Source organism: Vicugna pacos, chromosome 1 (assembly GCF_048564905.1).
Source record: "Vicugna pacos chromosome 1, VicPac4, whole genome shotgun sequence".
In the NCBI taxonomy this organism is placed as follows: Eukaryota; Metazoa; Chordata; class Mammalia; order Artiodactyla; family Camelidae; genus Vicugna; species Vicugna pacos.
Window position 1 is genome coordinate 58,522,736 of NC_132987.1, and position 27,201 is coordinate 58,549,936.

The 27,201-nt window shown below is 38.6% G+C and overlaps 1 long non-coding RNA gene across 2 annotated transcripts in view; it reads right to left on the reverse strand.

The window, feature by feature from the left end:
- LOC140696855 (uncharacterized) overlaps positions 1-27,201 on the reverse strand; it is a 46,501-nt gene that overhangs the window by 11,807 nt on the left and 7,493 nt on the right. Inside the window, exons 3-5 of one of the 2 annotated variants that reach the window (XR_012073442.1) lie at positions 22,886-23,035; positions 22,022-22,118; positions 20,682-20,750 (exon numbers count right to left, since the gene is read on the reverse strand). This is a non-coding gene — a long non-coding RNA (uncharacterized lncRNA). Of the gene's footprint in view, positions 1-20,681; positions 20,751-22,021; positions 22,119-22,885; positions 23,036-27,201 lie in introns of those variants that run through there. The other variant, XR_012073436.1, reaches the window with a different exon arrangement.

Below are 27,201 nucleotides of genomic sequence, written 5' to 3' on the forward strand. Positions count from 1 at the left end.
CTACGCCGGGAAACTAACTTCTCACTAAATACAACCTTGGTTAGGATTACATCTTATTGCCGAGCACAGTATCTCACACATAGTAGGAGCTCAGTGTGGGAGTTTCAGTGTTGAATAAACTGATGAATGGAAAGAAGGGCTTTCTGACCTTGACATTCTTAGGATCCCCATTTACTACGCAGAGTGTTAAAAAACAAGACAACTTAGGTGATGCAAACTATTTAAGTGGACAAAGTATGAAGTGGAGTCTTCTGGCAAACTGCAAAATGGGGTGGAAGGCTTTTACAGGACACAGAATAAAATTAACACAGGGCGAGTGATACCGACCTCCTGGTAGAGTGAGATATTTCCTTTGTCCCTCCGTTTCAATCTACAGCCAGTAAAACATCCACAACTCGGCAAAGATGCCTCGGCCCAACACACCAGGATGCCAGAGAATTCCACACATCTGTACATCTAAAGGTGAGTGGAACAGATAGAAGATCTCAAACCAGGGCAACAGTGGAGGCGGTGCCTGCAACCCTGGTCCCCTCCCCCGGCCATGGCAGCTGAGCCTGCGGCACCACAGAACCTGGCATCAGCAGGAAAGGTGGTGCACAACGACTCCAGCCCCCGAGACGGTTGCCTGCAGTGGGGGCACCCGTGACCTTGGCTCCCCTCTCCTCTTCTCCCTTCCCCTGTTGCAGCAGAGCCTGCAGCTCAGGAGATCTTGCATGCTGCAGAAGTGCCACCATCCCAGTGCCCCAGACAGCAATGCCAGGACAGCAGCAGTGGCGAGGCACCGACAACCCCAGTGACAAAAGCAGCAGTAAGAGCTGATGTGAAACCTCCGACAGGTGGTGGAGGCTGGAAAGTGCAGGATCTCAAATTTAACCAGAGGCAGCTCAGATTAGAGAAACCAAAACATTGTGCTATAATGCCACTTACTGGGAAATAAAAGAAAGACTTCTAATTTGTAACCTGTTGAATCCTTAGAATCAAATTAAAGGGAAAAGAAACTTTGAAGAAGGAAGGTGTTCACTACTTTAAATGCATTAACAAAGGAACAACTCGTTAAGTACCATGAAGAACCACAGTAACTGTATCACAGAAAGAAAGTGACAGTTCTTCAGAAACCAAATTTAAAGTCACAAAATATTGCAATCTGTTAAGAGAATTCAAAATAGCTGTCATGAAGAAACTCAATAAGCCACAAGAAAACACAGAAAGGCAGTTTAATGAGCTCAGGAATAAAATTAATGAAGAGAATAATACTTTATCAAGGAAACGGAAACTCTAAAAAAGACCAAACAAATTCTGGAACTAAAGAAGTCAGTAAGTGAGATGAGAATGCATTAGAAAACACTAGAAACAGAGCAGACCATTTGTAAGAGAGGAAGAGTGAGCTTGAAACAAATCTAGAAACGATACAGGTAGAAGGGAAAAGAGAATTACGATCTAAAAATGTGAGGAAGTTCTTTAATAACTATCTGATTCTTTTAGGAAGGGCAACACTAGGGTATCCCAGAATGAGAAGAGAGTGAGAAGGGAGTGGAAAGTTTATTTAAAGAAATAATATCTGAGAACTTCCCAGATCTGGGGAAGGATCTAGTCCATGAAGAGAACATAACACCTAATCACCTCAGTGCAAAAATATCTTCTCCAAGACACATTATATTAAAACTGTCCACAGTCAATCACAAAGAAAGCATTTTAAAGGCAGCCAGGGGAAAAAAGGAAGGTAAGATACAAAATAAGTCTCAATAAATTTAAGGTGATTAAAATCATATCAAGCATCTTTTTTTTTTATTACAATGGTATGAAACTAGAAATCAACTATAAGGAGCCTGGAAAAATCAGTATGTGGAGACTGAACATACTACGAACAATTATTTGGTCAATGAAGAAATTAAAGGAGAAATCGAAAAATACCTGAAGACAAACGAAAACATAACATACCAAAAAGTCTGTGGAATACAATGAAAGTGGGGAATAAAATACATACGAATAAATTTAACTAATGAGGTAAAAGACCTTTCACTAAAATGTATAAGACATTGTTGAAGGAAATTGAAGAAGACAAATAAATGGGATGATACTCTGTGCTCATGGATTAGAAGAATAAACATTGTTAAAATGTCCATATTACCCTAAGCAGTCTACAGATTCAATGCAATCTCTATCAAAATCCCAAGGGCATTTTGCACAGAAATAGAACAAAAACCTCTAAAATTGAACAATGAAAGATCTGTGATAGCCAAAGCAATCCTGAGGGAAAAGAACAAAGCTGGAAGTATCACACTCCCTCACTTCAAACCACACCACAAGGTTACAGTAATGAAAACAGTATGGTACTGACACAAAAACAGATACATAGATCAATGGAACAGAATTGACACCCCAGAAATAAATCCACCCATATGCGGACAATTTATAGTAAAGGAGCAAAGAACATACAATGAAGAATGGTCTCTTTCAGTCAGTGGCGCTGGGAAAACTGGGTAGAGGAAGGAGGGAGGGAGGGAGGAGGGAAGGAAGGAAGGAAATTAGAACACTATCTCACACCATACACAAAAATCAACTCAAAACGAATTAAAGACTTGATATTAAGACCCGATACCAGAAAACTCCTAGAAGGAAATACAGGCAGTACACTCTTTGACATCAGTCTCAGCAGTATCTTTTTGGACATGTCTGCTCAGACAAGGAAGACAAAAACAAAAATAAACAAATGGGACCTAACCAAACTAAAAAGCTTTTGCACAGCAAAAGAAACCATCAACAAAACAAAAAGATAGCCTACTGAATGGGAGAAGATATTTGCAAATGATATATCTGAGAGGAGTTAATATCCAAAATTTATAAAGAATCCATACAACTCCAAAACAACAACAAAAGCAACCTGATTAGAAATTGGGCAGAGGAGCTGAATAGACATTTTTCTGAAGAAGACATACAAGATGGCCAACAGGCACATGAAAAGGTGCTCAATATCAACTAATTTTTAGGGAAATGCAAATCAAAACCATAATGAGATATCACCTCACGTCTGTCAGGATGGCTATTATCAAAAAGGCAAGAAATAACAAATGTTGATGAGGATTTTTGGTAAAGGGAAACTTCATACACTGCTGACGTAAACTGGTACATCCACTATGGAAAACAGTATCGAAGTTGTTCAAAAGTTAAATTTGAACTACCATATGATCCAGCTATTCCATTTCTGGGTATTCATCTAAAGAATATGAAAACATTAATTTGAAAACATATTTGCTGCAATGTGTATTACAATAACCAAGATATGGAAACAACCTAAATGCCCATCAATAGTGGAATGGATAAGGAAGATGTGGTATATATACACACAATGAAATACTACTCAGCCATAAAAAATAATTAAATCCTGCCATTTGCAACAACATGGATGGACCAGGAGGGTATCATGCTAAGTGAAGTAAGTCAATCGGAGAAAGACAAATACTGAATAATTTCACTCATATGTGAAGTATAAAAATAAAACAAAACCCAAAATAAATAAATAAACCAAATCAAAAACAAACACACAGACATAGAGAATAGAGTAATGGTTACTTAGGCAAAGAGGGGCGGAGGGCAAAATTGGGTAAAGGGGACCAGCTCTATGGTGATGGGTGGAAACTATTTTTGTGTTGAGCATGCTGTAATGTATACAGAGGTAGAAGTATAACATTGAAATTAATTTTCATAAGATATCTTATTTAACCCAATGCATCCAAGATATTATCATTTCAACAATCAGTCCAATCATTATTAACTGTATGTTTATTTTTTCCCCATAATAACGTTTTAAGTATGGTGTGTATTTTACACACATAGGCCTGTTGATTCAAACTAGGCTTATTTCAAGGGCTTAGGAGTCACACGTGGCTCCTGTCTAGGACAGCACAGATACATTACATACATCAGCTCAAACGGAGACAGGGAGAACCCTATTTTAACAAGCTAACTAGCTCTTAAACAATAATGGATGTGAAAATATTTTATAAGTTGCAAAGTGACTGATCAGTACGAAGTGGTGTTCTTTAACCTTCACCAAACTGTCAGTTCCGTTTTTGATTGTTGTACCCACAATTTACCAGCAGAGGGCGCTCGGAACTGGCAAAAAAGCTTAAACCGTGACGTGCTCAGACTTGGCACTCTACTGTATTGGCTGGCTATAAAAACCAATACACTAGTTCCGTTACAAAAAATCAAACTTTTACAAAAGCAATACTTTATAAAATTATATATTGATTATAGAAATTTTTTTGAATTGTGGTAAGTAGAATTTAAATCAGTTAATGTGTCACCCATAGTCCCTCCAAAACATAACCACAAACACGATTTACTACATTCTGTTCCAGGCTCTCTTCTATACATAAGATTAAACTCCATGTAATTGTAGTCACATTAGGGGAAATGAGAGCTTCAGAGAGATATGAGTGTGTTTAAAAACTGATAAGATTGATCAACCAGGGTGAAAAGAGTTTGAAGAACTTGCACTATTAATAGAAAGTTTTCACTATTGATAGAATAAAATTTCTGACAGAGGAGCAGAGACACATAGTCATACACATTATATGTGTATAACAGACAAAGACATGAATATGAATTTGCCTTATAGATCACATTATAGATAGATCATGTATAATATGAGGGCAGGAGAAAACTGTGTAGGTGGCATAGATTTGGCAGTAGAAGTGGATGAAGTTCTGTCTTTCATTTCTTTCCATCCTTCCTTTTTTTCCCTTTCTGTGTAGCAGAAGAGAATTTCCTGTGGTGAGAATGAGGGTGTAAGGTTGGGAGTCTGGGGAGTGGGAAATAAGAAGCAAGGTTCTATTCTACAGTCAAAAGATTCTACAGTCAAAAGAAGTGTGATTTAGAAGCCAGTGGAGAATGGTGACAGTCTGGGAAAATGGTCAAGGGAAAGGAAGGGGACTGACTGGGGATTGCTGAGCACTGGAAATTGTGAGGGCAGCTGTGACTGGATTGTCTGCATTCACAGGGGCATCCGTCTTCATGAAAGCTTGGTTCATAGCAGCTGCATCAGCAACCCATACTTAGAAGCAGAAGATCTGAATGATTGGAAGTGATCCATCGCTGGGGTTTAAATGGGCATGCGTAGCAGAGTCCAAGGGCCAGGAAGAAAGAGGCTGAGGTGAGGCCCCATGAGATCTTGGGATGAGGCTCAGGGGCAGGGGAGTAATGTGTCTAAGTAAGAAGGAACAGTTCTCCAAGAGAGCACGCTGATCAGGGTGCAAGGGTCAGGCAATAAGGGAGTAAGAGAAAAGAATGAAATGTTTTGGTCAGAAGGAGGATATTTTAGATATAGAAAAGGACTTAAGCCCAAGGAGTTGCAGTGCAGTGCCAAGAAAGGGCATTGAACCCTTGGTGGTCCAGAGTGTCACTTACGTGGGCACGGAGTCCCAGAACATGGCAGAAGGTGTTGTCATGGAGGTTTGCATTAGTAACAAAGAAAAAGATCTGGGAAGGGCAAAAATTTCATGATGTTAATCTCCAAGGTAATCTCTGAGTAACCAGAATTTGTCTCATTTCAAGGCATAGAACGTGGCAATGAGGCAAAGGCTGCTAGAGTTAAATGAGAATACTCTCAAGATAATACATTTGAACCGTTTTTAGGCCATGCACCCCGGGATCTAAGAACATCAGATAGATCTGGGTTAGAAATAAGTTTTTGACCCTCTTGCCAGCTGTGTGGTTTGGACAAATTATATTTTATCAACTCTGAGGCTTAGTTTCCCTATCTATAAAATGGGGATAATAGTATAGTCTACTTTCAAAATTTACAGTAGTCTTTTCATAGAAAATATTCAATAAATGATAGTTGTCTTAATCAAAACTAAGGGGGAAAACCCAGCCCAGACATGTTTATTGATAGAAGCCAGAACATATCCAAACCAGAAGGATGCTCTGAGTTCATCCTCAATAACAGGTTCAACTGTGGGGAAAGGAAGACAGAGAAAGAAGCCAAGATTAAACTGCAGGATTCTCAGGTGCCCCGCTGCTTGCTGGAACCTAGTGTCCTCTCATCACCCCGCCCTACCTTCCTTTCCTCTTGACAGCTGTAAGAGTTGAGTTTTTTCTTTATGCAGCATAAATCTGGTTTTCTTTATTTCCAATCATTTGACTTTCCTATGCCCTCTGGCAGTTTTATTTTCTCGTCTCATGACAGCTCTTCAGATATCTGAAGATAGTGACCGTGTCTCCCTGACGTTCTGCTTCTCCGACACAAGTCGACCCTGGGTCGTTAGGGTCCTTTTAATGATACAGCCCAGGGCCTTGGCACTTAGGATAGCCTCTTTGCCTGTCTTTGTCTCTGTCACTGTTGGCACCTCACTTCCAGGCACGGTCTGAAGTCCACAAAACTGAGTAGGGCCGTCACCATCCGAAGGATGGATACAGTTCATGCAGCTAAAGCCCACGCTGATCTTTTATTAGGCTGGCTGGCTGTCTTTCTTGCACCGTTCTTATGGGCTTCCCCAGAAGCGCAGGTGGATTCTGCAACAAAGGTCAGGGCTTGCTCTTTTTCCAGGTTACGATTCATTTTGTAGATTTGCCTGTCGTCTACCTTTGAAGATTCTGGGGGCTCCTGATTCTGGCAAGTTGGATTTATGTGCAGATTTGAAGAACACTGGTGGAGGCTTGGGTGATTGGCAGCTGCTTTATTTAGAAGCCTGGAAATTGTCTTCAGTCAGAGCCCCTGAGCCTTGCGGTGGGAAGGCAGGAGGGAAAGGGGCTACAGACAGCCTCTGGCAGCATGCTTCTTCCTTCCTAGGAGAAGACGAGCTGGAGATGGGTATGTGAGCCCCAGGGTTTGTGCTGACACTGGCCCAGGACAGCATTTTTCTCATCAGAAGCAAAAGTCTTGTTCCTTTTTGAGAACGATTGTTTTTACTCTTCATATTGTACCCTTTCTGCTATTTTAAATTTAGGTGTCCTTTAGTTTATAAGATAGATGTGCTAGTAAGTGAATTTTTTTATTTGCTTAATTGGAAAAATAGAATTTGGCAATCTGTCGATCTACCAAATGAGAGAGTGCTGATCTCTAACTTACTGAGATACAGTAAATAAATTGAGTGAGAAAAAAAGGCTTTACTTTGTAGGGAAGGAAAAAGTTTTCCTCGACCCTCTTAGGGTCCCTGGCAGGGTCTGAAAATTAAACTGAGAAAGGTAGATTTAAGAGGAGAAAAGCATACACATTTGACTGAATTTTCACATGTCCGTGGGAGCTGTCACAAGAGAAAGAAGAGCTGAAGAAATGACCAGAGCAGGAGGCTTTTACACCTTTTGGACAAAGAAACAATATATCTGTGAACAATTGACAGGATGAAGGTGTTTGGGCTCGAGGCACTAACTTATGGAGAAAGTAACCAGGACGATAAGGGTGAGTTTAATAAGGTTTGTTCGTACAGATTTCCCGGCTCCAAACTCCCCATCTCTAGGGATAAGAACATCTCCTTTGCTCCTGAAACAAGGAGGGCACATTCACATGAGAGTCTGATGACCTGTTTCAGGGAAGAAGGGCAAGGCGGGAGGTCAGGGTGAACTTTCTAACTCCGGCATTTTCCCCACCTCCTTTAGCTTAAGATATTCAGTATGCTCAGGTGCCATATTTCTGGGTTTGTCCTGAACCCATCAACCTCCTCTGACTTCTAATTTCCATGTAAGAGTCTGTAGAGTAGGACTCACCGACATTAGGGCCGGAGAGCTCTGCCAACACTGACCACCTTCCCACTGTGTGGAGGAGGGAGCCGGTAAGGGGCAGGACCAACGTGGCACAGCATGCTTGGTTTTCAACCCCACATGTGGTGGCCTCTCGAGGTCTTAGATCAGGTTCTTGAAATTCAGTGAGCCTGGGAACATCACTATGCAATGAAAGTGCACCATCTAGAAAGTGAGGTGGGAAATAGGGTGTCTGTGGAGCCCCGTGCAAGTCAGTTCAACATTCCGGGCCTCCATTCACTCATCTGTCAGACTCTATGTAGTGAAGTCCCCTTGTGGCTCTAAAATTCAAATTTTTAGTCACATCAGTGGAATGTAATAGGAAAGGACAAAGGACAAATGGGTGAATGAAAAGAAATGGGGCCTCTCCTTTCATGATATCTGTATGTGTGCTTTGGAAGGTTCTCTCATGGAAATGTGTAGGCAGTTCCAGGGACAAACCCTTTTGCTAAAGAAGAGAACAAATTATAGGAAAGAGAAGTCTGCGAGAGTAGGGCAAAGGAGATAGGTGCTGAAACCGGGCGCTGTGTTCATGGTGTTGGTGAGAAATGACCTGCTCATTAATCTTGTAGGACCACGAGGCACAAAGAAAGCCACAGCCCAGCAAGAAATGGGTTATCTTGGTAACTGCCAGATCTTTCCTACTTTGCTCTCTCCCCTCTTCCACTCTGTTTTAATAGACACATTCAGTACCTTCTGATCTCTAGCAACGAAGAGGCAGCTTCTGCTGGTGGAAGCAGGTCAGGCCTTTGAATCTGACACCAGGACCAGAGGGAGAGCTGCTGTGGGAGTCTGGGCTGTCAGGGGATGACAGGGGCCTGTGGCAGGAGGCAGTGCTTTCAGCCAGAGGCAGCCCGGCTAGTGAGATGGGCACCAAGTTAGCAGATGCAGAGGAGTGAGCTGGCAAAAAGAATCACATCACATCTGCCAGAGAAAGTGAGCAAAAACCACAGGACTCAGGCAGCTGGCAAAAGGTGACCCCAGGATACCCGCCTGCCTCAAAAATACAGCTGATCCCGAAGATGGTGAGAAAGTGAACGAATAAGGCTCGGTCAAGTTAAGTGATCTCTCCCTGCATTTAAAGACTCCATCCTTTCTGTTTTGCCAGGTGCAGTTTATTAAGACATATTTTGTACAGTGTCTACAATTTTGGATTTTCAGCGTTCCAGTTTTATTTCTCGGAGTGCTCTGTGAAGACTCATCTGAACACTTGCTTTTTCTTTGCCTCCCATCAGTTCAGAGCCAGATGTTGAAATGAAATGAAAATCTGCTTTTTTCCAGATTCAAAGGGCAGATTTCACTAAAAGCCATGCTCAAGGCAGAAAAGTAGTGTGTCCATTTCCATATGAGAAGGGATATTTTAATCTCCCAGATCACAGTTTTTTGGCCACATCTTTGTTTACTGTTTCAGACTGTGGCCTCATAAAGAGAAAGGGTGACTTTCTCATCGAGGTAACACAGTTTTTCATTTTCTTTATAATCACATGGCAACTATTTGGAATTGCATTCTCGGCAGGAAAACATTTACCATTTTGAGATAAATGTTTACTGCCATTAAACCCACTGTAGCTAATTCATTCTGAAGCCTTAGATTGTGTTCAATTTTTATTGAAAACATGCGTTATGTCCTAGAAAACAATTCGCTCTTCTGCTGCAGATTTCTACGCTGTAGAAACTGAGGCCCCAAACAATTCCAGGATCTGCCCCATGTTACCCGGCTTGCTGATGGCACCCAGGTCTTGGATTTCTTACCCTGACCCCACGCTTGTGCTCTTTTCAACCTGTTGTCCCACCTCCATTTTTAAGTAAAAATCTACTACCCAGCAATAAGCAATTGATGATTTCTATATCTTTCTTATTCAAAATGTGATCTGGGAACCAGCCTCATAGATACACCCAGCAGAACATTCAAATGCAGGTTCTTAGACCTCATCCCAAACCCATAGAATCTATCTACATTTTAACTCAATTCCCAGAAGAGTCAAATGCAAATTGAAATCTGTGATGCACTAAGTCTCAGGCTGGACTCTGACATTTAATTGATGGGTATATTTTCAGGATAGACTTTCAGGCTTTACAGGATTGGAAAACAATACATTGTGCATATGTTTTTATTTCAACTCATAAGGCTGTTGATTATTCCTTAATTTAGCTTGTTACATGGCAAAAGTTTTTAGCATTATAGGTAACTCAAGAGATGATTACTTGAAATCAAGTACAAATCTAGAGCTGATCTCTAAACTATGCTGATTATTGGATAAAGTAAAGCCTTTTGGGCCCTGTCTTAATTTGCTACACAGGGGACTGTGATGGTATAAAAAGGGTTTTAGAAATCAAATGGGAAGGTGTGATACTGACCTAGCCTTTCCACTAAGAAATAAGCAACCCATATGGACTCAGCCTTAGAGCATTCCTTTGCCTGCATTAGTTAAAAGCATGGACCTATTCTTGCCCTCTTTCTTGTGTGGATGTGAATTTTCATCCCAGTGATAAGAGAAGGTCTGGCATCACAAACTTTAACTGTCTTATTCTTATTGTGGAGTGTAGGAGCCGGGGTTACCTTTGCACACTGGATTTTGGTCCAACTCTTATTTTCCCTCCTCTCCACCCATCCAGTCTCCACCTTGTCCTCTCTCCTCTCACCATTCCAGGAATTTATTAGAATGCATTCTTCTGCAAAACCATTTTCTGTAATATCAAGAGAAATGCCTTTTTGAAAAAACAGCACAAAGCAGTCTGGGACTCTTTCCTCCTGCTTAAAACCTCCAATGTCTTCTACTTTTATAAAATTAAGTAACAACTTTTTTCTGTTTATTGAGGTATAGTCAGTTACAATGTGTCAATTTCTGCTGTACAGCATAATGTTTCAGTCATACATATACATATATATATTCATTTTTATATTACTTTTCATTAAAGGTTACTATAAGATACTGAATGTAGTGCCCTGTGCTATATAGAAGAAATTTGAAGTAACAACTTCTTAATAGACCTATATTTTACTGTCCACCATGATTTGGCTCCTACCCAATTCACTAATGCAATGTGTGATCCTTGATTGGGTCCCAGATAAGAAAAAGAAAATTTCTGAAAAAGAAAATTTATGTGAAAGACATAAACGCGACAATTGGAGAAATTTGAATCAAGTCTATATATCAGAAGTATCATGTCAATGTTAATTTCCTGCTTTTAACAATTGTACTGTGTTTATGTAAGATAATGTCCTTTGTTATAGAAAGGTACACTCTAGTGTTTGGAGGTGAAAGGGCATCATCCTGTCTGCAGCTTATTCTTAAATGGTTCAGGAAAAAAAAATGTGTAACACACACACACACACACACACAGTGAGAAACACAGAGACAAACACATGCAGTAAAATAATATTTAGGGAATTTGGGTGAAAGAATTTCAGGATTACTTTGTACAGTATTATTACTGCAACTATTCTGTGAATCTAAAATTTCAATATAAAAAATGAAAAAAAATTGGACAGCTGGTCATGTAGCTCATCCTGCTGCCGTTACATTTACATGATAAAATCTTAATCCATAAAATATCTTTGTGATCTATATTTGAATGAAATGAAGGCTTATAAAACAACAGACAAACTATGATTCAAGTTACATAAGCTATGTGTGCATGTATATTTTAGAACAGAAAATAGACTGAAACAATATATAAAAAGCTTTTAAATGTTAAGAAGAGTCATTACTTAGCAGTGGGATTTATGGGTAATTTTAATATATTTTTCCTTTTGCTTGTCTATTTTTTCTTAACTTATTCAAATGACTGTATTATTTGTTCAAATGAGAAAACAACAGAATTATTATACTTGCAAATTCTTCATTAGATTTTATTCCATCTTGTTTAGAAATTAAAATTACAAGTAGCTTTATTTTGCATCTTAATTTGCAAAAGGTTGGTGCCTATTTTAACCTTGTTGAAATCAGCAATTCAGTGGTTTCCTTTGTATTTGTTTTTTCCTACTTGTTGACATGAAAAAAATTGAAAAAAACCTCTTGTTCTTTCTCAAACTTTAACTAACAGTTCTCAACTATTTTAACACTTGAATTTTAACTGAAGCCGATAAAAATGGACAAATTGAGCCTTTTGGGTAAATATACATACAGTTGTCTTGAACCCATTTGGTGAAGGTGTTAAAAAGTGCCAAGTCATGCACAGAGAATACCTGACGAAACAAATTACCTGGACACTGTCTCTACTGAAGGGGTAACAGGAGTTACATTTTTATTTCATGAATAATCAATCCCCAAATAATTGAGTTTGGCCACAGAGGGACAGACATTGCTGGCAATCTGGAACCTTCATCTAAAAACAATGAAAGATAGGGACTTGAAAAAGGCAAGGTGAATTTTTCCTTAGGTTTTATCTCCTTCTCATCCATCATCAGCCTTGGGAGAAAGACTCCGTACTTTTTAAAAGTTAATATTTCTTTTCTTATTTTTTCTAGTTAAAAGCCATAAATACTGCAGATAAATTAGAACATGCACGAAAGAAAGCAGGAGGGGAAAACATCTTGCAAAAGATGAGGCCATCCACATTCTCCTCAAGCCAAATACACATGCAAACACACATCTATTTCACTAACATGGGATCGTATTATTTTGTAACACATCCTTTACAGTTAGTATACTGTGACTATCCTTCCATGTAAATGTTTCATTGTATAGTATCATAAGCAATTGAAATTAGCTCACATTATTTGATATTTACATCATTTCAAGTTTTTTTTTTTTTCCCCTCTCTCTTTCCTAAAGGGGACAACATTTTGGTGACTAGCTCTGTAGCTAAATCTCTGTGTACCTTTTAAATAATTTCTTAGGACTAACTCCTGGAAATATAATTACTATGCATTTTTAAAAGAATTTGACACCCATTTCTTCCTTCAGAGTGGGCAATGCTGTGTACTCCCACTTTGAGAAACACCTTTATCGTGTATAACCCTGGACATTATTTTTAATCCTTGTAAATTTGAGAGTAAAAAGTACTATGTAGTCTAAATTGTATTTCCTCGATTACTAGAGAGTGTAACCTTTTTTTCCCTATGCTTATTGGCTATATATATGTATTGTGTAAATTATCTTTCATTTTCTAACTAATAGTAAAATACAAAAATATGGGAATGCCAGAAATGAATGAGCTCTTTTTCTGTTTTTCTTTTTCTCTCTTTTTTCTTTCTTAACCAGGGAGCCCATTCTCAACCCTGCACAGGCTGGAGCAGAGCTGTGGGGTCAGGAGCACAAGAGTCAGCTACAGGCTGTTGAGCAGGGGAGCGGAAATTTACAGAAAGAATGGAAGAGAGAGAGACAGACGAGAGGGCTGTTCTTTATCATGAACAGGGAAAATTACAAGAAAACCTCATAACTGCTTTTCACTCTCCCTCTTACTAACTCTTTTGAGAAGTTCTTAAAATTTGGAGCATGTTCCCAGATTTAATTTAGTCTGGTATGTAGGAAATAATCAGGTAAACCAGGATTATAACTGAATTACTGACTTCTGTAACGCTGGAACATTTAGTTCCATGCTCCTCAAACTCAAATACGCAAACCAGACCTGAGGGTCTGGTTAAAAGTGCAGGTCTGAGGTGGGGGCTTAGGGTCTGCCTTTCTAATAATCTCCCGAGGAATGCCCATGCTGCTGCCCCAGGGAGCACACAAAGGAGCAAAGACCTGGTTCAACACCCTCATTTCAGAGACAAATTCCTTGAGACTTAGAGATGGCAGGGCTTCTATTATGTTTACCTGCATGGCCGACTAGATGAGCAGAAACTTCCTCCTACAACACAGAGACACACACAGCTACTCCGGGGACTGGATGAAAGGGAACTGACGTTCTGCTGAAAGCACACACTGAGCTTGAGGTAAGACACCTCCGGGAACACTAAGGAGAGAACTGGAAACTCGAAGGTAAGTACCTGAACCGCCAGGGGGACACAATGAAAACTACTCGGCTAATTTTCTAAATGAGTTCCAGGGACGGAACGTGACCTGCCCAATTACATCTGTGTAAAGCTAGTGTAAGCACTTCATCGTTATCCAACAGAAACTGAAGAAGAGTTTTTAGCGTTATTTTTTGATATTAAAAAGTGTTTTATATAATTTTCAAGGATACACTCTATTTACAGTTATTCCAAAATACTGGCTATGTTCCCCGTGCTGTACAAGACATACCCTGCAGCTTATCTTACATCCAATACAAACTCAAGAAGAGTTTGACAAATAATAATGGAGGAAGACCTGCATACCAGATTTAAAGCTTACTCTAATGCTACTGTGATTTAACAACCAAAAACAACAGGAATAGATATCAGGAAAGTATACCAGTAGATCAGCACAGACGATGAAAACAGAATTAAATATAAAGGTAAATATATATTTTCTTAGTATCTGAATAGTCTGCATTTCCATTCAGGAGAAAAGAAAAAAGGACAGATCATTTAATAAATAGCAATGGGACAGCTGACCTTCCTTTGAACGTAATGAAGATTGGTATGCAGTTTACAGTGGTAGGTGGTACACTGCAGTCTAAATGAAAAAAAGATCAAATAAATTATGTAACAAATTTAAAGTACAACTGTGAGAAGAAGATAAAGGGTACTCGCCCCAAATAACAACAAAAGGACAAAATTAACCACATACAAATAAAAACTTCCGCACAGCCAAAGGCACACAAAACAAAGTCACAAAACAAACAATAATTTGGGAGAACAAATTAACACTTATTGATAAAGGGTTACTATACCTAGGATCAAAACATCCCAACAAAGTAATTAGAAAAACACAAACAACCTGCAGAAAAAGGTTTTAAAAAATATAAGCAGATGGTCTGGAGAAGAAATGCAGGTGGGAACCTAACAGTAATCAGAGAGATGCAAGTTAAGACTGAAAGGCCTGCTCTGCCTGACCAGGGGTGTTCATCTTAGGTCTGAGTTGATAAACTCATGAGAAAAAGAATACGCTTTACTCAACACCAAGTTTTCTTCACTTAATGACAGGATCCATGAAAGGCAACAACAGATCACGCATGACACAGGCAGAGTGGGGTCTTCTGACTACTAGACACAGCTTGTAATATCCTCGAATCACTACACACTCGGGACATGTGGTCACAGGGACAAAGCTGAGCTCCTGGAAGCCATCAGCCCAGATCTGAATACCTTGTTCATTGTACCACTGTCTGGTATAGCAGCAGCTCATAGGTATCATTTACTTCTTACTTGAAAAAGCACCTGAATGATAAAGTGCAGGTGCTTGGCCCAGTACCTAGACCTTAGGCTGTTTGACATTTATCTTGAATGTGCTACATGCATAATTCTATTTGTTAGTGTCACAATAAGAATTTAACCAACAGTCAAATATAGATGTGCCTGTATATATTTTACATATCTATGCGTACATATATATATATACACACACACACACATAGGAAAGAGTATGAACAAATACATGCCAAGTTGTTGCAGAAGAAGTGGAAGAAAGGAAGAAACAATTTTATTCTATAAATAACTGTATTTTTTAAAAAATTACTTTAGCATTACTATACTTTAAAATTACTATAGCAAACATGTATTACTTACAAGTTTTATTAAAAATAGTTGGCTTCCAGGACCTTTGTTAAGGAAGTAACAGTGTCAGCTAATGCTAAACTTGACCGCAGAGTAACCACCTGTGAAATGGACTCCAGAATGGCTCACCAGAGTCCCTGGTTCTTAGAGGTCGCTACTATCAGAGAGTTTCTGTGCCTTGCAGAGGTGTTTCTTCTATGGGTGTCCCACTTCAGGGAGAAGGAGGGTTTTTATTAACTATCGGAATTCCTTGGCAGCTGGGCGCCTAAACACTTGGATTAGCCTGGTTTTTGTTGATGTTGTTGCTGTTTTGTTTGTTTTTGGTAGTAAAAACCGCTAAAATTTGGCTCCTGCACCTGAGATATTCAGTCATATAGTATCTCTTCACATAAAGTCAACACTCCCCAAGAATCTGGTCAAGTTCACCTAGGAGGCTCCTCTAGTCCAGAGATATTAACTGTCCAGGCTGAGTGGGAGTTTCCAGGGGTCTCAGAATTGAGGTTCTCTGGATGCAGTCATAATGCAATCTCTAATGGTAGATTTCAGTCCAGTTCCTGAGGGCATCAACCTCATCACGGTTGATCTGTGGCTCCTTGTGTGACTATGAGACCTGCATGGTCAGCACTGATGGAATTTCAACAGACTTCATCTAGAACTTCGATAGGAATGCTGACTAATGACTGCTGGCTTTTGATCTAAGCCGAGAGGTCAAGTGACAACTCTGGCTTGCTCCAGAAGATGTGAAGGAGTCTTTGAGATCTTCATCTTGGATTCTAATACTCCCGTGGCCTTTAGGGCCACGTTCTCCTTGGGTGGGGAGTGGGGTTTGCCTCATGACAGCGTCAGGAAAAAGATTCCTCGGGGTTCCCAGGACACAATCAGCTCAACTTTGTGTGATCAGGGAGACCAGCTGGCATTGTGTGCATAAGGTTTCAGAAAGTTAGATTTCTAAAGCTCGACACTGGCTAGATTAGATCTGTTCTGGAAGCAATTGGGAAGACCCCGGTGAGGTTCTGAGGCCCTGCAGACCCAGTGGGAAGAGAATGAGAAAATCCCCCAACTCCAGGGGTGAGATTTGTCCTAGAACGTCTGCCGTTCCATTACTCCCCCTGGCTCCCACAAAAGAACATCTTTTGCTCTAGGCATAGCTGTCTCTCTTTGGCAAATTTTCACAGGTTTTGGCCTATTTAAAAAGACAGCCCTAATACTTAGAAGATCCATGGGTATTTAGGTAAATTATTTATGGTCTGAAATCTTGTACATCCACTCTTCAAAAGAGTGATGCAATATGGATGAGGCCTGAGTTCTGCCTCAATGCATAAACCCTTCTCAGCATTCTTACAGAATGGTCTTCTCTGTGTGGAGTCTTTCAGCAACCTCTGTGGTTTTTAAACTTTTATGGCCTAAGCATTGCTCAAAGTAAAGCAGGTGTCTACAGGATTTTATTTCAGTAGTAGCTTCCTTGTGGAATAGTTATTTGATTCTCTTTCTCTTCTTCACTAGGGTCTATCTGGGCTGAGTTTTCAGCATGAGAACACTGGCTGTCCTGATTATTTCAAATTCTAATACAGCAAGGAGATTTTTTTTTTCCATTTTGCCAGAAAATAAATCTAGGCTATGAAAAATTGAATCATTTATCCTAGATTACACAGTAGACACTTCTACAAATTCAAATTTGACTTTAAATTTTTAATTATTTTAAATTATTTCATGACTTTTAATTATTTCATGAGCTCTAAGGTTCTGAAACTTTTGTATGCATCAGAATTCCCTGGAGGCACTTGTAAAAGGCAGATTTCTGGGTGCCACCCCCAGAGTTTATGGTTCAGTGGAGCCTAAGGATTTTGCTCTTCTAACTAATTCCCTAGTGATTTGGGGCTGCTGATCCAGGAATCACAGAGAACCACTGCTCCTGACTATGCTAAGGTTTTGGGAACTCTCCTTTCCTACAATTATTCATTAGATGTTTCTGTGCTTTTTAGCTTACAGAGCACCTTCAACATCTTTTATGTTGTTATACACACGTGAGTCATTCAAGGACAGTTCTAGGTTGTGTTAGACCAAACGTTTTATTCTTTGGACTTTCCTTTTTGAAAGAAAGACTTTGGCTCCAAAGGAATGTTATTTCACTCAATAATTTGTTTTCATTTCCCTCTGAAGACAGGATAAAATCTTGCTTGGGTCTGGCTGAAACAATTTATCCTCTGATATCCCTGGAACAGTTCTGAAATAAAACCTTTATTTTTTTCCTTTGGGAAAAAAAAATGAAATTCAAACCCCGAGTATATCCTCTCTGTTTGAGAATATTGAGGGCCACGTTCTCCAGCTTTCTGATGATTCTGACTCAGCCTGGGCTCCCTACTCAGTATCTGTGTAATCAGGCCCAAGGCCCCACTTTCAGGAGTGTTCATGTCTTTCATTTGTCAAGTTAGAGTGATGCTTCTATGTGGATCATATTAGTTAAGCGATATGAAAGAATTTATACATTCTTCTAAAATATGAAATGACATGATTGTATTTTTAAAAGACTGAAATGAGCAGGGGCAAAACTACCGTGCTACAATAGTCTGTCTCTAGGAACATCAATATAATGAACTAATTGTTCTGTCCGAATATTCACAGATGAGGAGGAAAACCTAGCTTGCTCTTAACACCTGTGGGCTATACATGCCTCTCTATTTCAGAGCTCTTGAAGGTCCTTGGTTACTTTTATTAGGTTCTATGTTACTTCTACAGGCACCACTCAGTGGGGTTTCAATACAACTGTGCTTACTGAAATCCTTAGAACAATTCTGTCGTAATTTACATATCAAAGGCTTAAGTTGGCTGTAGCCATAAAATTATGGCTCAAAAATACATTGGCAGGTGACCTATCAGTGCCATTTATTGCCTTCATTCTAATAGACATTTAAGTGCCATGCTGATTTCTGGAACTAAAACATTTAACATTTAAAATACCATTACCTTGGGGGGATTGCGAAGGTGGCAGAGTAGAAGGACGCATAGCTCATCCTTTCCCATGAATGCACCAAAAATCATGTCTACAGACTGAACAATTCACACAGAATACCTACTGAACTTTGGCAGAATAGCTCTTACTATGGAAATACAAGAAGACTCCTCACAAAAATAGATAGGAGAGAAAAAAGAAAAAGGAAAAGGAAATCAGTGCAGGACCTGTCCCCTGGGGAGGGAGCAGCAAAGGAGGAAAAGTGCCCTCACTCTGGGGTGCCCCTTCTCCAGTGGGGAGGTCAGCAGGGACAGAACGGGAGCTTCAGAGGCTCAGAGGGGGAAGCAGCAGTCGCTTGGCAGACAGAACTGAGAGAAACCAGCACCAAGGGTCCCTGTGATCTCTAGCTCAAGATGCGCGCTGCATGTAAATCGATGGAGTGAGAGCACCCCCGCACACCATACACAAAAATAAACTCAAAATGGCTTAAAGACATGAATATAAGGCAAGACACTATAAACCTCCTAGAAGAAAACATGGGTAAAACATTATCTGACATAAATCTTAGCAATGTTCTTCTAGGGCAGTCTACCCAAGCAATAGAAGTAAAAGCAAAAAGAAACAAATGGGACCTAATTAAACTTACAAGCTTTTGCACAGCAAAGGAAAGCATAAGCAAAACAAAACAACAACCTACGGGATGGGAGAAAATATTTGCAAATGATGTGACTGACAAGGGCTTAATTTCCAGAAAATATAAACAACTCATACAACTTATTAACGAAAACACAAACAATCCAATCCAAAAATGGGCAGAAGACCTAAACAAGCAGTTCTCCAATGAAGACATACAAATGGCCAACAGGCACATGGGAAAATGCTCAGTATTGCTAATTATCAGAGAAATGCAAATCAAAACTACATGAAGTATCACCTCACACCAGTCAGAATGGCCATCATTCAAAAGTCCACAAATGATAAATGCTGGAGAGGGTGTGGAGAAAAGGGAACCCTCCTACACTGCTGGTGAGAATGTAGTTTGGTGCAACCATTAGGGAAAACAGTATGGAGATTCCTCAAAAACTAAAAATAGACTTACTATATGACCCAGCAGTCCCACTCTTGGGCATGTATCTGGAGAGAACTCTATTTCCAAAAGATACATACACCCCAATGTTCATAGCAGCACTATTTACAATAGCCAAGACATCGAAGTAACCTAAATGTCCATCAACAGATGACTGGATAAAGAAGAGGTGGTATATTTATACAATGGAATACTACTCAGCCATAAGAAAGAATAAAATAATGTCATCTGCAGCAACATGGATGGACCTGGAGATGAAAAAGAATATGAAAACAAATATATGTATGTGTATGTATGACTGAAACAGTATGCTGTGTGCCAGAAATTGGCACATTGCAAACTGACTATTCTTGAATAATAAAAAAAAAGAACATAAAAAATAAAATAAAATACCATTACCTTTATCCCCAAGGTTACGTTAAAATGATGGTATTCAGTTTTCATTTAATTCTTCCCTGAATAAGAATGTGATAATTGAAAGACAACATGTCTCGGGTGCCTTTCAAGAGGAATCAGACATCAGTTGTTAATGGAGAAAAACCCTGAACTCAGAAACTCATTGTATATTCTGTACCTCTTTGCAGAAAATACCTAAATTACTCATAAAGCTTTTATGAACAAAGCCACTTTGAAGCTGAAAAGCATGAAATAATGTTGAAACTCTTGAAGTGAAGAAAAGTTGTCCCTCAACCCCTCCCCCCACTTTTGGCCCACTTTCTACTAGGAAGCTCTCTTACAAAATTGCTCTCCTTTTACTTCTCTTTCCTGAGTGATTGATGTGTACAGAATTTTGGTTTGCTCTGAGTAACTTCAGAGAATATATCTTTTGCTCAATGGATTTGGCACATGTTTGTTACTATACTATTTTCTGCCTCCAAAGGGCAGGACACTGTCGTCAGCTATTCCTATCCCCTACCCCCACCCCTGGCTTCTCATCATACCCATCTATGGTCATTGTAGGAGATGGTCAAGCATTTACAGACTGGCATTCAACTGAAAATTAAGAGCATCAACTGGAACCTTAATGGGAAAATGAAACTCCATTAGTCATTGAAAATGAACTAGATTTGATTTGGGATGTCATTACACAGTAGTTGAGCTAAAAGAGCAAAAAGGAAACACTGGCGACCTAGGATAATAGGTACAGGAAGAAGCCGGGGTAAAGAGGAAATAGTGATGATAAGGGACACAGTGTGGCTGATCTGGGGAACCAAAGAAAAAAGAAAAAAAAAAGCTGCAGGCTTGGCCAAGTATCATTGCTATAGGAGCTACAGGGGTAGGGACCTAGGCTGAAAGGAAATTCTTTGTCCCCTTCTTATACCTTCCAGGATTGCTCTCGGAGTGCTGCCTCCTGGTGGAGATCACAGTCAGCCAACCAGCATGGGAATCTGGGAAATAGAGTTGGTGCAGTCTGAGCCCCAGTATCTCACAGGATGAAACGAATACAGAAGGGTGAGCAAACTGATAACTAACCAACATAATCACAGTAATTTTTAATGCCAAGAGAGTAATTTCTTAGCACACTTCCCCTTACTAATACACTACCATCAATGCAGGGTCCTGTAATTAAATATATAATGAGGTTTCATCAAACGGCATTTTAGATTACTAATTTTCAACTCCATATGTTTTTCATTCTGTAACTCATGGATTTGCCTGTCTCTGTATCTTTGATAAGCTCTATTTTAAATTACCATAGTATATTTTACATATGAATATTTACACATACATGTACACACATATAGGGTAATTTGGAATACAGCATTTTCACCTTCTGGGCTGATTTTAGCATTTAATTAATCGCTATATAAGGTGCCACGACACCATAATAATCTAGGACAATTTCAAACATATTAAAGCAATTTAAAAATCACCAAAGTATATAAAAACTTACTTTCCTCTAGAGAAAAAGAATTTGAGAACATAAAATAATAGCGTATTTAGAAAAGCACTTTAGAGCTCATCTAACCAATGAACCTTAAGTTTCCAAAGTAATTTCCATACCACAGACAATTCTTTCCTTAAAGATTTCAGTGCTGGACTGAGATAGCAATGAAAAGGATGACATAAATTTACTCTCGACACACGTGACTTCAAGTAACCCAGTTTTCTTGAATTGTATGACTTGGCAATGTTTTAGGTGGATGAATGAGAAAAAAGCACTCAAAAAGAAGCAAGCATGGACTAGGTTGGGATGTTAACTCAGCTTGTTTCAAAGAGTTATAATTAGAATCCACACTATCCAAAAGGCAAATATGCTCTGAGGTCTTCTCTGTCTATACACTTAGGGGAAAATATTCGATTTCTTTGGTGGGAGAAATTACCACATCGTTCATGAGCGTGAGGCAGGAAACACGCACAGTCAATGTAACAAGCAGTTACAGAGGCTTTCTGTAACGGAATCCAACGTAGACTTGTCCTTTATATATAAGATCTAGGGAGAAAGAGCAGGGCTGGAGGCTACGTTTAGGGCTCATGTTTCTCCTCTGTGAAAGAAAGAAGGGAAAACACACAATCTTCTGTAGGTCAGAGACTCTGTTGTTACTATTCTCACCAAAGCTAACATAACCTGCTTTCAAAACAAGAAAATAAACTTAATTCCCTTCATGAAGCACTCCAACCCACCTGAACCCCAAAACCCAGTCTAAGTTCTAGTTACCTTGCAACTTCCGTGTTTTCTCAAATGTACATTTTCCTTCCGTGTTGTTGCTCCTACTTTTCTCTTAGTGTACAAAGCCGCTCCTCTTTTTCCTTTCCTGTTGAAAGTCAACCTGTCACAAATTCCTTGAGTTTCATAAGCCCCTCCAAGATTCCCTCTGCTTTATTCAGTTGCTTCTTCTTTACTCTTAGAACATTTTGCTTCATTATTTTCTGTCTCTTACAGTTTCTTATTTTGGGAGACAGACTTCCCTGATGATAATACAACACTTACGATGAAAACCTTACACGCTTTTCTCCAGAAAATCACACATATTTATATGAACAAAATTTTATATAGGGTTTGCTAATAAGAGTTGGAGATTTAAAAGATGGATGGTTTTACATATCTAATGCACCATTTTTTTCTTGAAAATGAAGTATCTGATGTTTCTTTTCCTTCCCGTTCCTTTTCCTCCCTCCCTCTCTCTCTTCTTTCTCTCTCTCTCTCTCTCTTTCTTTTCATGATAGTTATCTTTTAATAGTGGTTTCTACTTCTTAGAGAATCAAAACTTTGGGTACTTTTTTTCTTAAAATGAAAGCATATCTCAACAAAGCAAATACAACTGAAACCCTATATATTTATAACCTGATATGCTTACTCTGAATAACTTTGTTGAAGAAAAAGTGTATTACACTCTTTTTAATATTATGTCTTTAAGAACACACTGTAGAATTAAGTATCGGAAAGAATACTGGACTCTGTATCTAAAGATGTGGGATCAATTTTAGGATCTACTAGTTAGTATGTATATGATCTTCCAAATTAATATAGTATCTCTTAGCCTACTACAACTCTGTAAAGTAAAAAAATAAAAATACTTACATGACTGTAGAGATCAAATGATACATGTGTAATATATTCATGCTTCTTCAGTATTTACCTAATGTCCTATTTCTGTCCCAAGATCTCATCCAGGGGTCCCACATTACATTTAATTGTCATGTCTCCTTAGGTGCCTCTTTTAAAGGGTAGCTGAAAGAAAATGAATTTGTGCAGGAGGTTAAGAGGTGGCTGCAGATGTACATGGAAAAATAGGAGTGAATTGTGTCATGGAAGTCTTCCGGGAGACAATTTCAGGAAAAGTTTGGTTCAGTCTTCCATATATTTCAGAGAAATAAAGTAAGATCAGGGCTGAAATGTATTCATTGTATTAGGAAAAAAGGAGTAACTGATCACTCTTGTGGGAACAAGTTTCCTGGAGAGAGAGGGGCAGAGATAACATAGCAGTGGGGGAGGGCAGAAGGGAAAGGAGGAAATGTAGACTACTTTAAAAGAAGCTGGTTACAGAGGCAATCAGGGAGATGAGAGGATGCCTAGAAGACCGTGGAAATTAAACCACACATTTAAATTTTAATAATGGGAGAGAGATGTATATGTATGTGTGTGTGAAGAGAAGGGAAGCAGTGGAGACAGCTGTTGAGGAAAGAGAAAAGAAAGAAGATATTGTGAGATTTCTAAGGAAGGAAAATACGATTTAGGGCACAGTTTGAAGGATTATGTTTAGACTGGATATATAAGATCAACTTTCTTGTGAGGCTGGAGAGAAATGATAAGAGCAAGTGGAGATACAGTTGTTTATTGATGGACAGCGACGGGGTGAAAGGAGGAAATTGAATGATGACCTATACCTTGGGAAGTAAGAGAAATCTCCTCTGTGATTGAAAAAAAAGAAATGACAATATTTCTGGGGATTTGCAAACATATTTTCCTGTAAATTTGGACAGCCTCCATGAAATTGAAATGGTATACTAAAAATATAAAAGGATTTGTCCTCACGAAAGTTATGTGGAACAAGATATTGATCAATTTTTTTCAATCTTTTTTTATTGCTGTGGGTATCAGTATTTGGTACTGTACTATGACACATGTTTACATACAAATATGACAAAAAAGCTACAGTAACCAGTTGAAAATAGTTTATAGGAGTTGGGGATGATAGGAAAATCAAAACTCTATGTAATTAACAAAGTGAATGTGTGATTGGCGGGACTTAACGTGAGACCATACGTTGCAGAGTGACTGGAGAGTCCAGGGTCTCTCAGAATGTTGAGCCTCAAAAATACAATTTTGAGATTATCTCTACAATGTCACAGACACAGTGACTGAATTCTCTAGAGCATAAACATAATTAAAATGTTAAATGTGAACTTTTAACATACATCAGTTTTGTAGCCATATTTTGGCATTTCTTTATTCTGCAACTGGGAACCTCAAAAAATAGAAATGGCCTTGGGACTTTACTTGCCCACTGAGGTCCTAGTGCCGAGGCAGTAATGATGGCGCATAGAAGTATAATCAAGGAAACTTCCATTCCAATATTATATAGCTTCATTTTTAAAAATGATTACTTTGGGAGTATAGTAGAAACAGAAGAAGAGGGAATGTTTGTTGATAGAGTCTGTCCACTTATTCACTAATGTTATCAGTTGACTGGAAATTAAGACTAATCCATTGTGAAACTGGTTAACATAGTAAATCTATATAATAACCAAATAGAGGCATTATGCTAAACCAGTGACTAGACACACATTAGACATTGCACACTTCTGGGTTAGCTTATTATTTACTAACAACTGAATAACAAATAAGAAATTTTTATAAGCAGAAAAACTCTACCTGTACAGAATTCCACTGTCTAGATGTTTTACTTACAGAAAACCCTACTAAGAGCTAGAAGCGGACAAAATATCCATTCTGAACAACTTAAAACAGGACTATACAACACACTTTCAGCAGTAGGGTTGCCAGTTTCAATTAAATATTCTGGCATACTTGATAGAAAACTCTTTAATCAAAAAGAAATAACTTGGTAACTTTGATAATCTCTATTGTACACTATATTGGGTATTATGTGACTTTTAGTATCCAATTTTTCCCCCAAATCCCTTTTTTTTTGCTTCAACATAAATGAAAAGCATAATAAGAAATATGCAGTGTTCCCATCCTGCTATCTTGAACATCCAATTTGTTTTGTTCTTTAGTCCATACACTTTCTTCAAGTCTGTACATTTTTTTCCACACCAGCACTAAACCGTTTTATAAAAGAATGGAACAGCAAGTCCTTTGTTGAAAAGACGTGTTTTCATTCATCAAGAAATGCTATTCTTTCCAAGATGCGAACATCATATTCAAAGCACTAACTCCCTTCTAAAGGAAATATGAAAGGAACTATTTTTAATTTGGCAACCAGAAGATTGGAATATTTTGTCAAAATAAAGAAGTTACTCATAATCGGCTAAACCCAAAACACTCAGGGAACATGACATTGAACTTTCAAAAGGCAATGCTTCTCCAGATATTTGGGATTTCTGGTGTACATATGTATTGCCCCAGAGAGCAATTTGATAAATTCATTACAGCAACTTAGTCCTGCTGCAATGCAACAGTGAAGTTCAGAAATAACCTTCTATTTATTCCTACCTCTGAAAGATTAAGAAACTCAGTAAAACAATTAATATGGATTCCAGTGGGCAAATCTCTTGGTAAGGTTGCTAAATACTTCCTACCTTAAAAAAGCTCCATAAGATAAAAGCAGGATGAAACAAAATGAACACTTATGCCCTAAAAGATAAAGGGGGGCAGGTTTAAAACAAAGTAAATTTGTCTCTACTGAGTAGTTGGTACACAGGGCTAACAATAATAACAATTTTAGTCAAATGTAATGCATGAAACTTGACTGGCTGCTGGTTTAAGAAAAACCATAAAAGACATTTTTGGACAATTTGCAGGAGGTTGAATATAGATTGGATATTAGATGACATTATGGAAGTATTGTCCATTTTCTGTGATGTATTAACAGTACCACGATTCCCTAAGACAATGTTCTTATTCCTAAGAGAGCCTGCTGAATGAAGTATTTGGGGTAACAGGATTAAAAAAAAAAGAACAACTGGACATTTACCCTATTTCACTGTATCCAAGACACCACTGATTGTAAGATGCACCATTATTGTTTAATAACAGAGAAAACGTTGTCAATAAAAATAATACTACATGTTTTTATGCCACTCTGCACTTATTTTTGTATTGAGAGAGCTTTTTAAGTCATTTGTGACAGTTTATGAAATTATATCTGTCTTCATACATACCTAAAAAATGAAAACACAAAAAAATGGGTTAAATTTTCCTGAAGCTTCTCCACATACAGAGTCTGACTCTTTTGGATGTGTTTGGACTCACTGCCACATCCCTGTCATTTCTTCCAATATCATCCCCTGTGCCACTAGGAAAATTGATGTTGCAGCATTTCTTCAAAGAAGTGCTTCACCTTTCACTTTGGGACTTTCTTTTTTTCTTCATTCTTTTTTTTCTTTATTGAAGTATAGTCAGTTTACAAAGTTGTGTCAATTTCTGGTGTACAGCATAATAGTTCAGTCACATATTCATACATACATTTGTTTTCATATTCTTTTTCATTACAGGTCACTACAAGATACTGAATATAGTTCCCTGTGCTATATAGTATAGACTTGCTGTTTATCTATTTCATATATAGTAGTTAGTATCTGCAAATCTCAAACTCCCAATTTATCCCTTCCCAACCGCTTCACATCCTGGTAACCACAAGTTTGTTTTCTATGTCTGTGAATCTGTGCCTGTTTTGTAAACGAGTTCATGTCTTTTTTTTTAAAACATTTTTTATTGACTTATATTCATTTTACGATGTTGTGTCAAATTCCAGTGTAGAGCATAATTTTTCAGTTGTACATGAACATATATATGTTCATTGTCACATTTTTTTCGCTGTGAGCTACCACAGGATCTTGTATATATTTCCCTGTGCTATACAGTATAATCTTGCTTATATATTCTACATTTTGAAATCCCAGTCTGTCCCTTCCCACTCCCCTTCCCCTTGGCAACCACAAGTTTGTATTCTATGTCTATGAGTCTGTTCCCATTTTGTATTTATGTTTCTTTTTTTTTTTTTTTCACTTTGGGACTTTCTTCCAGGCTGCAGACACCCATTTTGCAAGGGTTGAGGGTAGTGCTTTTGATGCCTGCCCCTAGGCAGGTGATGACCACGTCCCAAATGCCAATTATAAGACACTATCAGTTTAAGGCCCACCCCCAATTTTAGAAATATTGAAACTGTGGGTCAATATGTATGTATTAGACTGGAAGAAACTTGGTATCTT